Source organism: Leptodactylus fuscus, unplaced genomic scaffold (genome assembly GCF_031893055.1).
Source record: "Leptodactylus fuscus isolate aLepFus1 unplaced genomic scaffold, aLepFus1.hap2 HAP2_SCAFFOLD_134, whole genome shotgun sequence".
In the NCBI taxonomy this organism is placed as follows: Eukaryota; Metazoa; Chordata; class Amphibia; order Anura; family Leptodactylidae; genus Leptodactylus; species Leptodactylus fuscus.
The window spans coordinates 23,350-34,667 of NW_027440156.1; the positions used below are offsets into that span (position 1 = coordinate 23,350).

Here is an 11,318-nt window from a genome sequence, read left to right on the forward strand (position 1 = left end):
GGTTTCTTCATTTTGTTTCAGATTTTCCTGCTGACTTGAAAACTTTTTTTCCGTGGAAGAGAATGGAGTATTAAAATTTCTGAGGCAAGCAAGAGAAATTGCTTTGCACTTGTACCTGGATTTTGCACAACTTGATGCTACTGCTACTGCTATTACTGCTGCTGTTGTTGTCGTCCTCCTCCTCTTCTTCTTATTTCGCAGTGCTTGTTGCCCTCTTGTGGCTGCCTGCTTGCTCCGGAGACAGACTGACATGCAGGCAGGGTTTATGCAGATTTGCAGCAAGCGCTGTGCATCGCTGAGTGACAGTAGTGGCAACTGGATTTGATCTGTTTCGCTGTACAAGAGGAACATTCTTCGTACGGTTTCGGAAATTTTCTCTGTCTAGCATTTTTTGGACTTGCTTTGATGACGACAAAAATGTACCAAGCAGACAGCGATGTGCTGAGAAGTGTAGAGGTGGGGCCGTGGGCCCTACTGTGATGCCAAACGCATTGGCTATCACCCTGTTCACCTTTTGGTGCAGACCTCACACACCATGACAGATCGGTACACTATCCACAGCCAGCTGGAGCACCTCCAGTCCAAATATATTGGCACTGGTCACGCAGATACCACCAAGTGGGAATGGCTGGTGAATCAGCACCGAGACTCCTACTGCTCTTACATGGGCCACTTTGACCTGCTGAACTACTTTGCTGTAGCTGAGAACGAGAGCAAGGCCCGTGTGCGCTTCAATTTGATGGAGAAGATGCTCCAGCCGTGCGGGCCTCCGGTGGACAAACCTGACGAGTCTTAGAGCCAGAGCCATCCTTCTTCTTCTTCTCCCTGCTTGCTTTCCTATTCCCCCCACTCACTCTCTTCTTGTGGGGGCCCCAATTTTGTGATGTAATGTATTCCTTTTCTATTTTTTGGGAATTAAACCGTAGAAGCTGTGTTTCGAGGAAAAGCAAACAAACTCTTCGTGAAGTACGTTTTAGTGGGTGTGGTCTAATGCAGAGGCGGGCCTGATGCAGATTTGCCTGCTGCGAAGGCAGTGCACTGCCGAGTCCTTGCCGCCAAAGTTCTACTATCACCTGTGGTCACTTTCCTGTAGTGATTAACCATTGATTGGCTGACTGTGGTAATGCTGTGCACCTGTGTTTCTTGCCTGGGTGTGAGAGTTGCTGACCAGGTTGCTAGCTGTTCTTCCTTCTCCTTTGGCAGTGCACGTTGCTTCCGGGGGGCGCCGCTCGGGTGCGTCCAATTTTTGGGTTATCGCTTCTCGGCCTTTTGGCTAAGATCAAGTGTAGTATCTGTTCTTATCAGTTTAATATCTGATACGTCCCCTATCTGGGGACCATATATTAAATGGATTTTTGGAACAGGGAGATGGAAATAGAGCTTGCTCTGTCCACTCCACGCATTGACCTGGTATTGCAGTATCTCCAGGACCGGTGCACCCCTCTTAATTTGGTTGAAAAATAGAAAAAGAATTTCTTTTTTCCTTCTGCTGCTTGCTTGCTGGCATTTCAATGTCTTGCAACAAATCAGAAGAATTAGATGAGAAATCCTATTTGTATTTCCGAATTTTATTTATTTTTTTTGGTTCAATAATTTTGTGTCACCCCTTCTACCTCTTAGATTGTCAGCTCTTGCGAGCAGGGCCCTCAGTTTCTGCATTGTGTGAAATGACTAGTTTTGTAATGTATATTGTTGTCTGTAAATTAACCTGACAAATTGTACAGCGCTGCGGAATGTGTTGGCGCTATATAAATATGATGTATTGTTATCATTGTAATTTTTGGTAATTGTTTTTTCTTTTGTCCAAATTTATTTATTTTCATTTTGGTTTCTTCATTTTGTTTCAGATTTTCCTGCTGACTTGAAAACTTTTTTTCCGTGGAAGAGAATGGAGTATTAAAATTTCTGAGGCAAGCAAGAGAAATTGCTTTGCACTTGTACCTGGATTTTGCACAACTTGATGCTACTGCTACTGCTATTACTGCTGCTGTTGTTGTCGTCCTCCTCCTCTTCTTCTTATTTCGCAGTGCTTGTTGCCCTCTTGTGGCTGCCTGCTTGCTCCGGAGACAGACTGACATGCAGGCAGGGTTTATGCAGATTTGCAGCAAGCGCTGTGCATCGCTGAGTGACAGTAGTGGCAACTGGATTTGATCTGTTTCGCTGTACAAGAGGAACATTCTTCGTACGGTTTCGGAAATTTTCTCTGTCTAGCATTTTTTGGACTTGCTTTGATGACGACAAAAATGTACCAAGCAGACAGCGATGTGCTGAGAAGTGTAGAGGTGGGGCCGTGGGCCCTACTGTGATGCCAAACGCATTGGCTATCACCCTGTTCACCTTTTGGTGCAGACCTCACACACCATGACAGATCGGTACACTATCCACAGCCAGCTGGAGCACCTCCAGTCCAAATATATTGGCACTGGTCACGCAGATACCACCAAGTGGGAATGGCTGGTGAATCAGCACCGAGACTCCTACTGCTCTTACATGGGCCACTTTGACCTGCTGAACTACTTTGCTGTAGCTGAGAACGAGAGCAAGGCCCGTGTGCGCTTCAATTTGATGGAGAAGATGCTCCAGCCGTGCGGGCCTCCGGTGGACAAACCTGACGAGTCTTAGAGCCAGAGCCATCCTTCTTCTTCTTCTCCCTGCTTGCTTTCCTATTCCCCCCACTCACTCTCTTCTTGTGGGGGCCCCAATTTTGTGATGTAATGTATTCCTTTTCTATTTTTTGGGAATTAAACCGTAGAAGCTGTGTTTCGAGGAAAAGCAAACAAACTCTTCGTGAAGTACGTTTTAGTGGGTGTGGTCTAATGCAGAGGCGGGCCTGATGCAGATTTGCCTGCTGCGAAGGCAGTGCACTGCCGAGTCCTTGCCGCCAAAGTTCTACTATCACCTGTGGTCACTTTCCTGTAGTGATTAACCATTGATTGGCTGACTGTGGTAATGCTGTGCACCTGTGTTTCTTGCCTGGGTGTGAGAGTTGCTGACCAGGTTGCTAGCTGTTCTTCCTTCTCCTTTGGCAGTGCACGTTGCTTCCGGGGGGCGCCGCTCGGGTGCGTCCAATTTTTGGGTTATCGCTTCTCGGCCTTTTGGCAAAGATCAAGTGACCTTGTCTTGTTGTAGCCTGGTTACTTGGGATTTGCTGGAGTATAGGACCTCCGGGTACCCTTCCCCTCGGCCTGGTGGGATCGTCCGGGTTTATTGCCCGGACTTCACCCACCTGCTGCTATAGGGGGGGAGGCTTAGTCCCGGAGGAACGAGAAGGGATCCCCCCAGAAGAGTTCTCAATATACCCATAGTGGTTATTGGAGAGACAGTTTTGGCTACCGTTGCCACAGTTGCAACCCGTTGTTGCAAATATGGTTGCGCCTTTTGAGCAAGTACCACCTTATGTGCGCATCCCCAACTCCTTGAGGATCCACCTCAATGGAGGAACTGCGGGTCTTACCCCCGTTAGATTCGTGGTTGAGAAGGTACTGGAGGGCGTCCTCCAGGTCCAGAAAAGGGACATCCTGGCCATGCAGGACTACCAAAAACGTGGAGACTACGATGTTACTTTCCGAAAGCCCGGTAACTGGAGAGCCGCTTTAGACGCAGCCAGGGTGAAGTGGCGAGAACTGGACCAGTTGGGCGTAACAATACTGCTACATCATGAGGAAAAAACTTTATTGACCATCAAGATGTACTCACCCCTGGTTTCTGATGAGTTAGTGATACGTTTTGTTAAATTCTTTTTTTCAGATGTCGAGTTCAAAGGCCGTATCGAGAATGAGTGTGGTATCTGGAGTGTTAAATGGACTTTTATGGTGACCTTAAGGATTGGCGAGGATGGAAGACCTCTTCTGCCGCCTGCCCGTTTCCGGCTCGGTACCGTGAATGGTGACCTCTTTTATCGAGGGATGCAGGACTTCTGCAAAGGCTGTGGCAAGTACGGACACACTAAAGATAAATGTGATGTAACTTGCAGGAACTGTGGAAGCACAGAGCACTACATGCGGGAGTGTAAAGGCGATAGGCGCTGTAACTTCTGTCAACAGCTGGGACACATATACAGAGAGTGCCCGCACAACAGAAGGGAAGGTGATGACATGCCCGCTAATGAGCCTGCCAATGAGTCTGCCAATGCATCTACCAGTGTGCCAAAGGAGAAGGAGACCACGGGAGGAAAGAAGAAGGAGGAAGCCCCAATGGAAACTGCTGACCCTCCAGCAGAGGCCCCGCCGACCCGCCAGGAGGGGGATCAGATGGATACATCTGAGAAAAATACCGGAGGTAAGAGGGCCCCAAGGGAGAGGACCGCAGAGTCCGGGGATGTTGGTGGGGCTCCAGGCCAGGCACCCAAAAAGCTTAAAAAGCTGTATGTGCATGCCGTGACGGGTGCTGGGACGGCCCAGAAAGGCAAGGGGACGAGCACAAGGTCCGGGAGCCAGCCGGTGCCCCTATCTAAGCCCAAAAGAGCTTCCGGGTCTGAGACGGGGGAAACACGGGTTTTTTCAATGGAGCCTAACCTAAACTTTGTGCCTAGGAATGAAGGGACGGCGCTGCCCGGTGGAGAAGACACGGCGGGGAAACCCGCGGTGGTCGGCTCGAGTGGTAGTTCGGTCTCTGACCTAATGGGTTTCGGGGATACCCCCCCATGTGCACAGCCCCCTCCCCCTATAGACCAGCCCACCGGGGGCTTGAGGGGGGAGGTGGGTTCCCCTGGTAGGCCTCCTGACGATGCAGTAAGTGGCGAGGATATAAACGCCCAGCCCCCTGAGACCCAGGTGGAAGGTTGGGCAACCCCGGATGACGCGGGAACCTTTTGCGAGGCTCTCTGCGGTGTGGATACAGATGTTAGTTTCCCCTCCTTCTCCCCCATGTCGGACTTGGGCGGAGAGGAATTCCCGATTTTTAGGCGGGTTGGTGGGCCAGAAGACTGACATGTTGTATTTAAAGTCCAGAAGAAAGACCTTCTTGGATCACGTGGTATTTTGAAATCTTGTGTTCTTTTTCCCAAAAACATTACTCATGGCAGAGCTTAAAGGAGTTACCCTGAATATCCGCAGTGCAAGCAGCAGAAGACGACGAGTGGTTTTAATGAACTATTTATCGCTTTTATCTGCTTCAGTTTTTTTTCTTCAGGAGTGCTGCATCCCTCACCGTTCCAGCTACGAATGTTACCAAAAGGACTGGACTTACGGTACATCTGCGTGGTCCGGGTCTAACGAGCCCGGATCCGCCGGGGTCGCCATTCTTTTTAGGGGAAACATTTTAATTGATTTTATTCAAGAGATTTTACCGGGAAGGATTTTACTGGTTAAGGCTTTTATTAACGGCACTAGATGGCAGTTTTTAAATTTTTATGCTTCCCCAAATAAGGAACAAAGGGCCGAGATGATGGAGGTTTTAAATTTATACATAAGCTCCGCTGAACCCCTCATCTTGGCCGGGGATTTTAATACCGTCCTCAAAGGTGAGCGCCGGCTGACAAGTAGCGTAAGTCGTAATTATGACAAAACCTCCGGCATGCTTAAAAACATGATTTTAGACCACAAATTAACCGACGTATACAAATGTTGTAACCGGGGCATGCCGGAGGAAGCCGGCGCCACCTGGAGCAACGCGACTTGTAGTTCACGAATTGATTATGTTTTATGCTCTGAGGACGTACTGCCATCTAGATGCGAAGTTTTAACTAATGCCTTCTCGGACCATAAGATTTTAAACTTTACTGTTGTTCTTAGAAATACTTATTTTAATGGTTTAAAGTCTTGGAGATTAAATGTTTCCCTACTAGACGATCCACGGGTGGCAGAAAGTTTTAAAAGGTTTTATTCTTTTCACAGGCAGCAGAAAGACCCCCAACTCCCTATAGTGACCTGGTGGGAGGAGATGAAAGGAAAGTTTCGTAAGTTTTTTAATAAATGGGGGATAAGGCTGGCCAAAGAAAAGAGGGCTTTTTATGACGATCTTAACACTCGTTTACAGACCTTTTATTATTTTAAAAATCATGGCATGGAGGTGGAGCAGGAGATTGTAGCCTTAAAAAACGAAATTAAAAGGTGCCTGGAAAAGAAAGGTAATGAGCTTATTTTTAATTCCAAGGCAAAACATGTTGAGCAGGATGAAAAGTGCTCGAGATATTTTTTTAAAAAAATTAATGCAAAAAAAGAGCACATAGCCGAAATCGATAGTGAAACTGATATTCGTAATATTTTAAACAAAGTCCATGGTTTTTATTCAAATCTTTTTAGTGCCAAACCCGTGGATCAGTCTTTTTTAGCTGACTCGCTGAAAGAGATTACAACTGTTTTAAATCCCGCCTCACAGAGTCTTTTATCTCGTGAACCCAATGAAAGGGAGATTTTAGACACTATTAAAAGTTTTAAGGCAGGGAAAGTGCCCGGACTGGATGGTTTGCCCATTGAGTTTTATGCGAAATTTTATGAGATTTTAAAGAATGACCTTTTTAATTTGTTTTTAGAAGTTTTTAGGTCCAAAAAAATCCCTAATTCCTGGAAAAAAGGAGTAGTGACCTTGATCTATAAAAAGGGAGATAAGAGTGATCTCAAGAACTGGAGGCCGATCACGCTCCTGAATGCAGACTACAAGATAATGGCAAAGCTATGTGCTACCCGTTTAAAAAACGTCGCAGGAGAAATTATTCACAGCAACCAAGTCTGCGCCATACCAGGTAGAAGCATTTGGGATAGTTTAAATTTGGTAAGGGATATTATTGAGGACATTAAAAACCGAAAGGACAAATTAGCAATTCTCTCTATTGACTTCGAAAAGGCATTCGACAGAGTTTCGCATTTTTATCTTTTTAAAGTTTTAAGGAAAATGGGCATTCCTGAAGGTTTTTTATCCTCATTACGGGCTTTTTATGATGGTTGTACAAGCCAAGTTTTAATTAATGGTTTTAAGACAGAGGAGTTTTTATTGGAATCAGGGGTCAAACAGGGGTGTCCCTTGTCCCCACTGCTTTTTATCTGTGCACTAGAGCCTCTTTTAATTGTTTTAAGACGCGATAAGCAGATTCGTGGTGTCCCCCTCCCAGGGGGGGCGGGCGTCGAGGCTAAAGCAGTGGGGTACATGGATGATGTCACCGTATTCTGCAGGGACACCCCTTCGCTTTTAAAAACTCTTAGACAAATCGAGTTTTATTGTTGCGCCTCTGGTTTTAAAGTTAATTTTAATAAAAGTTCCATTTTAAAAGTCGGGAAGGAGATGGATTTTAGAGACGTGCCTGTCCCGGTTTTAGAGTCTGTAACCATTTTAGGTGTCTCTTTCAGCGAGTCAAATGATGGAGTGGCAAGTTGGAACATGGTGGCAGACAAGGTAAATGCTAAACTATGTATGTGGAACTTAAGGAAGCTTTCCATGGAAGGTAAAATTCTGGTTTTAAAAATGGTGATTTTACCGATTTTACTTTATTTAAGCATGGTTTTCCCTCCCCCTACGAATATGCTAAGGAAAATTACTAAAAGATGTTACACATTTTTCTGGAGTTCTCCAATGGAGAAATTGAGAAGAGAGGAAGTCGTAAAACATAAGAAAAATGGGGGGAGGGACTTCCCGGATTTTAACAGGTTCCTTTTAATCAAGTATTTTAGCTTCACTTTTAATGCTCTTTTTAAAAACCATCATTGGTCATATTTTACAAGGTATCATTTGGGGTTTTATATGAGAAAATTAAAATGGTTTGAAATATCTTTTACATCACCATACTCTTTTAACCTCAATTCACATTACAGTATAATTGATAAAATAGTGACCTTATATAAATTAAAAGAAAAGAGCACGGAAATTCTGAGAAATAGTAAAAAATTAATTGTGGAGCTTAGGAGTACGGAGGTAATGTGTAGAATTTTAAATTTAAATGAACAAAAAAGCAAGACCGCATGGACCCTAATTAACGCACCGTATCTTTTTAATTCTCAAAGGGATCTCGCCTGGAGCTGCGCCCACAGATGTCTTCCATGCCGGGCATTCCAACACCGGAGGGGCTACGTGAGGTCCGCCATCTGCCCAAGGACTGGATGCAATCACGATGAAACCATTCAACATCTATTCTGGGATTGCAAGTTTGCTCAAGACGTCTGGACTTTGGTTTTACCACTTTTAAGAAAGATGGCGGGCCTCCAGGTTTTAACTTCCGAAGCTATCTTTTATGGACTTTTTAAGTGCCCCTCCCAGAGACATCAGATGACGGCATGGAAGACCATAAATTCAGCAAAGGGCGCGCTCTGGGCGGCGAGAAACATTTTAATTTTTAAACGGGACGTTTTAACTGCACATGATGTCTTATACCTCTGTTTTAGCGAAATGTATTTATACTATGTTTTAGACAAAAGAAAGGCTCCCTCCCTAATAAAGTACTGGTTTTACGAGGAGTGGAGAACCTTGTCTAGTGCCGCCATGTTTCCAACTTGAGTACCGAGCCGGATTCTTTTATGTTTTATGAATGTAAAATATGTATGAGTGTGTTTCTTTGTGTAATTTTCTAATTTTTATCCTTGTATGTAAACTTAATCTTGATGGTTAATAAAATTGGCCCTTGTGGCTTTGAACTCAAAATCTGTTCTTATCAGTTTAATATCTGATACGTCCCCTATCTGGGGACCATATATTAAATGGATTTTTGGAACAGGGAGATGGAAATAGAGCTTGCTCTGTCCACTCCACGCATTGACCTGGTATTGCAGTATCTCCAGGACCGGTGCACCCCTCTTAATTTGGTTGAAAAATAGAAAAAGAATTTCTTTTTTCCTTCTGCTGCTTGCTTGCTGGCATTTCAATGTCTTGCAACAAATCAGAAGAATTAGATGAGAAATCCTATTTGTATTTCCGAATTTTATTTATTTTTTTTGGTTCAATAATTTTGTGTCACCCCTTCTACCTCTTAGATTGTCAGCTCTTGCGAGCAGGGCCCTCAGTTTCTGCATTGTGTGAAATGACTAGTTTTGTAATGTATATTGTTGTCTGTAAATTAACCTGACAAATTGTACAGCGCTGCGGAATGTGTTGGCGCTATATAAATATGATGTATTGTTATCATTGTAATTTTTGGTAATTGTTTTTTCTTTTGTCCAAATTTATTTATTTTCATTTTGGTTTCTTCATTTTGTTTCAGATTTTCCTGCTGACTTGAAAACTTTTTTTCCGTGGAAGAGAATGGAGTATTAAAATTTCTGAGGCAAGCAAGAGAAATTGCTTTGCACTTGTACCTGGATTTTGCACAACTTGATGCTACTGCTACTGCTATTACTGCTGCTGTTGTTGTCGTCCTCCTCCTCTTCTTCTTATTTCGCAGTGCTTGTTGCCCTCTTGTGGCTGCCTGCTTGCTCCGGAGACAGACTGACATGCAGGCAGGGTTTATGCAGATTTGCAGCAAGCGCTGTGCATCGCTGAGTGACAGTAGTGGCAACTGGATTTGATCTGTTTCGCTGTACAAGAGGAACATTCTTCGTACGGTTTCGGAAATTTTCTCTGTCTAGCATTTTTTGGACTTGCTTTGATGACGACAAAAATGTACCAAGCAGACAGCGATGTGCTGAGAAGTGTAGAGGTGGGGCCGTGGGCCCTACTGTGATGCCAAACGCATTGGCTATCACCCTGTTCACCTTTTGGTGCAGACCTCACACACCATGACAGATCGGTACACTATCCACAGCCAGCTGGAGCACCTCCAGTCCAAATATATTGGCACTGGTCACGCAGATACCACCAAGTGGGAATGGCTGGTGAATCAGCACCGAGACTCCTACTGCTCTTACATGGGCCACTTTGACCTGCTGAACTACTTTGCTGTAGCTGAGAACGAGAGCAAGGCCCGTGTGCGCTTCAATTTGATGGAGAAGATGCTCCAGCCGTGCGGGCCTCCGGTGGACAAACCTGACGAGTCTTAGAGCCAGAGCCATCCTTCTTCTTCTTCTCCCTGCTTGCTTTCCTATTCCCCCCACTCACTCTCTTCTTGTGGGGGCCCCAATTTTGTGATGTAATGTATTCCTTTTCTATTTTTTGGGAATTAAACCGTAGAAGCTGTGTTTCGAGGAAAAGCAAACAAACTCTTCGTGAAGTACGTTTTAGTGGGTGTGGTCTAATGCAGAGGCGGGCCTGATGCAGATTTGCCTGCTGCGAAGGCAGTGCACTGCCGAGTCCTTGCCGCCAAAGTTCTACTATCACCTGTGGTCACTTTCCTGTAGTGATTAACCATTGATTGGCTGACTGTGGTAATGCTGTGCACCTGTGTTTCTTGCCTGGGTGTGAGAGTTGCTGACCAGGTTGCTAGCTGTTCTTCCTTCTCCTTTGGCAGTGCACGTTGCTTCCGGGGGGCGCCGCTCGGGTGCGTCCAATTTTTGGGTTATCGCTTCTCGGCCTTTTGGCTAAGATCAAGTGTAGTATCTGTTCTTATCAGTTTAATATCTGATACGTCCCCTATCTGGGGACCATATATTAAATGGATTTTTGGAACAGGGAGATGGAAATAGAGCTTGCTCTGTCCACTCCACGCATTGACCTGGTATTGCAGTATCTCCAGGACCGGTGCACCCCTCTTAATTTGGTTGAAAAATAGAAAAAGAATTTCTTTTTTCCTTCTGCTGCTTGCTTGCTGGCATTTCAATGTCTTGCAACAAATCAGAAGAATTAGATGAGAAATCCTATTTGTATTTCCGAATTTTATTTATTTTTTTTGGTTCAATAATTTTGTGTCACCCCTTCTACCTCTTAGATTGTCAGCTCTTGCGAGCAGGGCCCTCAGTTTCTGCATTGTGTGAAATGACTAGTTTTGTAATGTATATTGTTGTCTGTAAATTAACCTGACAAATTGTACAGCGCTGCGGAATGTGTTGGCGCTATATAAATATGATGTATTGTTATCATTGTAATTTTTGGTAATTGTTTTTTCTTTTGTCCAAATTTATTTATTTTCATTTTGGTTTCTTCATTTTGTTTCAGATTTTCCTGCTGACTTGAAAACTTTTTTTCCGTGGAAGAGAATGGAGTATTAAAATTTCTGAGGCAAGCAAGAGAAATTGCTTTGCACTTGTACCTGGATTTTGCACAACTTGATGCTACTGCTACTGCTATTACTGCTGCTGTTGTTGTCGTCCTCCTCCTCTTCTTCTTATTTCGCAGTGCTTGTTGCCCTCTTGTGGCTGCCTGCTTGCTCCGGAGACAGACTGACATGCAGGCAGGGTTTATGCAGATTTGCAGCAAGCGCTGTGCATCGCTGAGTGACAGTAGTGGCAACTGGATTTGATCTGTTTCGCTGTACAAGAGGAACATTCTTCGTACGGTTTCGGAAATTTTCTCTGTCTAGCATT

At 44.7% G+C, this 11,318-nt stretch overlaps 3 non-coding genes across 3 annotated transcripts; all 3 read left to right on the plus strand.

The window, feature by feature from the left end:
- The first annotated feature begins 1,253 nt into the window (after positions 1-1,253).
- Positions 1,254-1,444, plus strand: LOC142187153 (U2 spliceosomal RNA). The gene has a single exon (XR_012712501.1). It is a non-coding gene; the product is annotated as a U2 spliceosomal RNA (small nuclear RNA).
- A 7,091-nt stretch (positions 1,445-8,535) lies between these two features.
- On the plus strand, positions 8,536-8,721 carry LOC142187119 (U2 spliceosomal RNA). The gene has a single exon (XR_012712486.1). It is a non-coding gene; the product is annotated as a U2 spliceosomal RNA (small nuclear RNA).
- A 1,635-nt stretch (positions 8,722-10,356) lies between these two features.
- Positions 10,357-10,547, plus strand: LOC142187159 (U2 spliceosomal RNA). The gene has a single exon (XR_012712502.1). It is a non-coding gene; the product is annotated as a U2 spliceosomal RNA (small nuclear RNA).
- Positions 10,548-11,318: the final 771 nt, after the last annotated feature.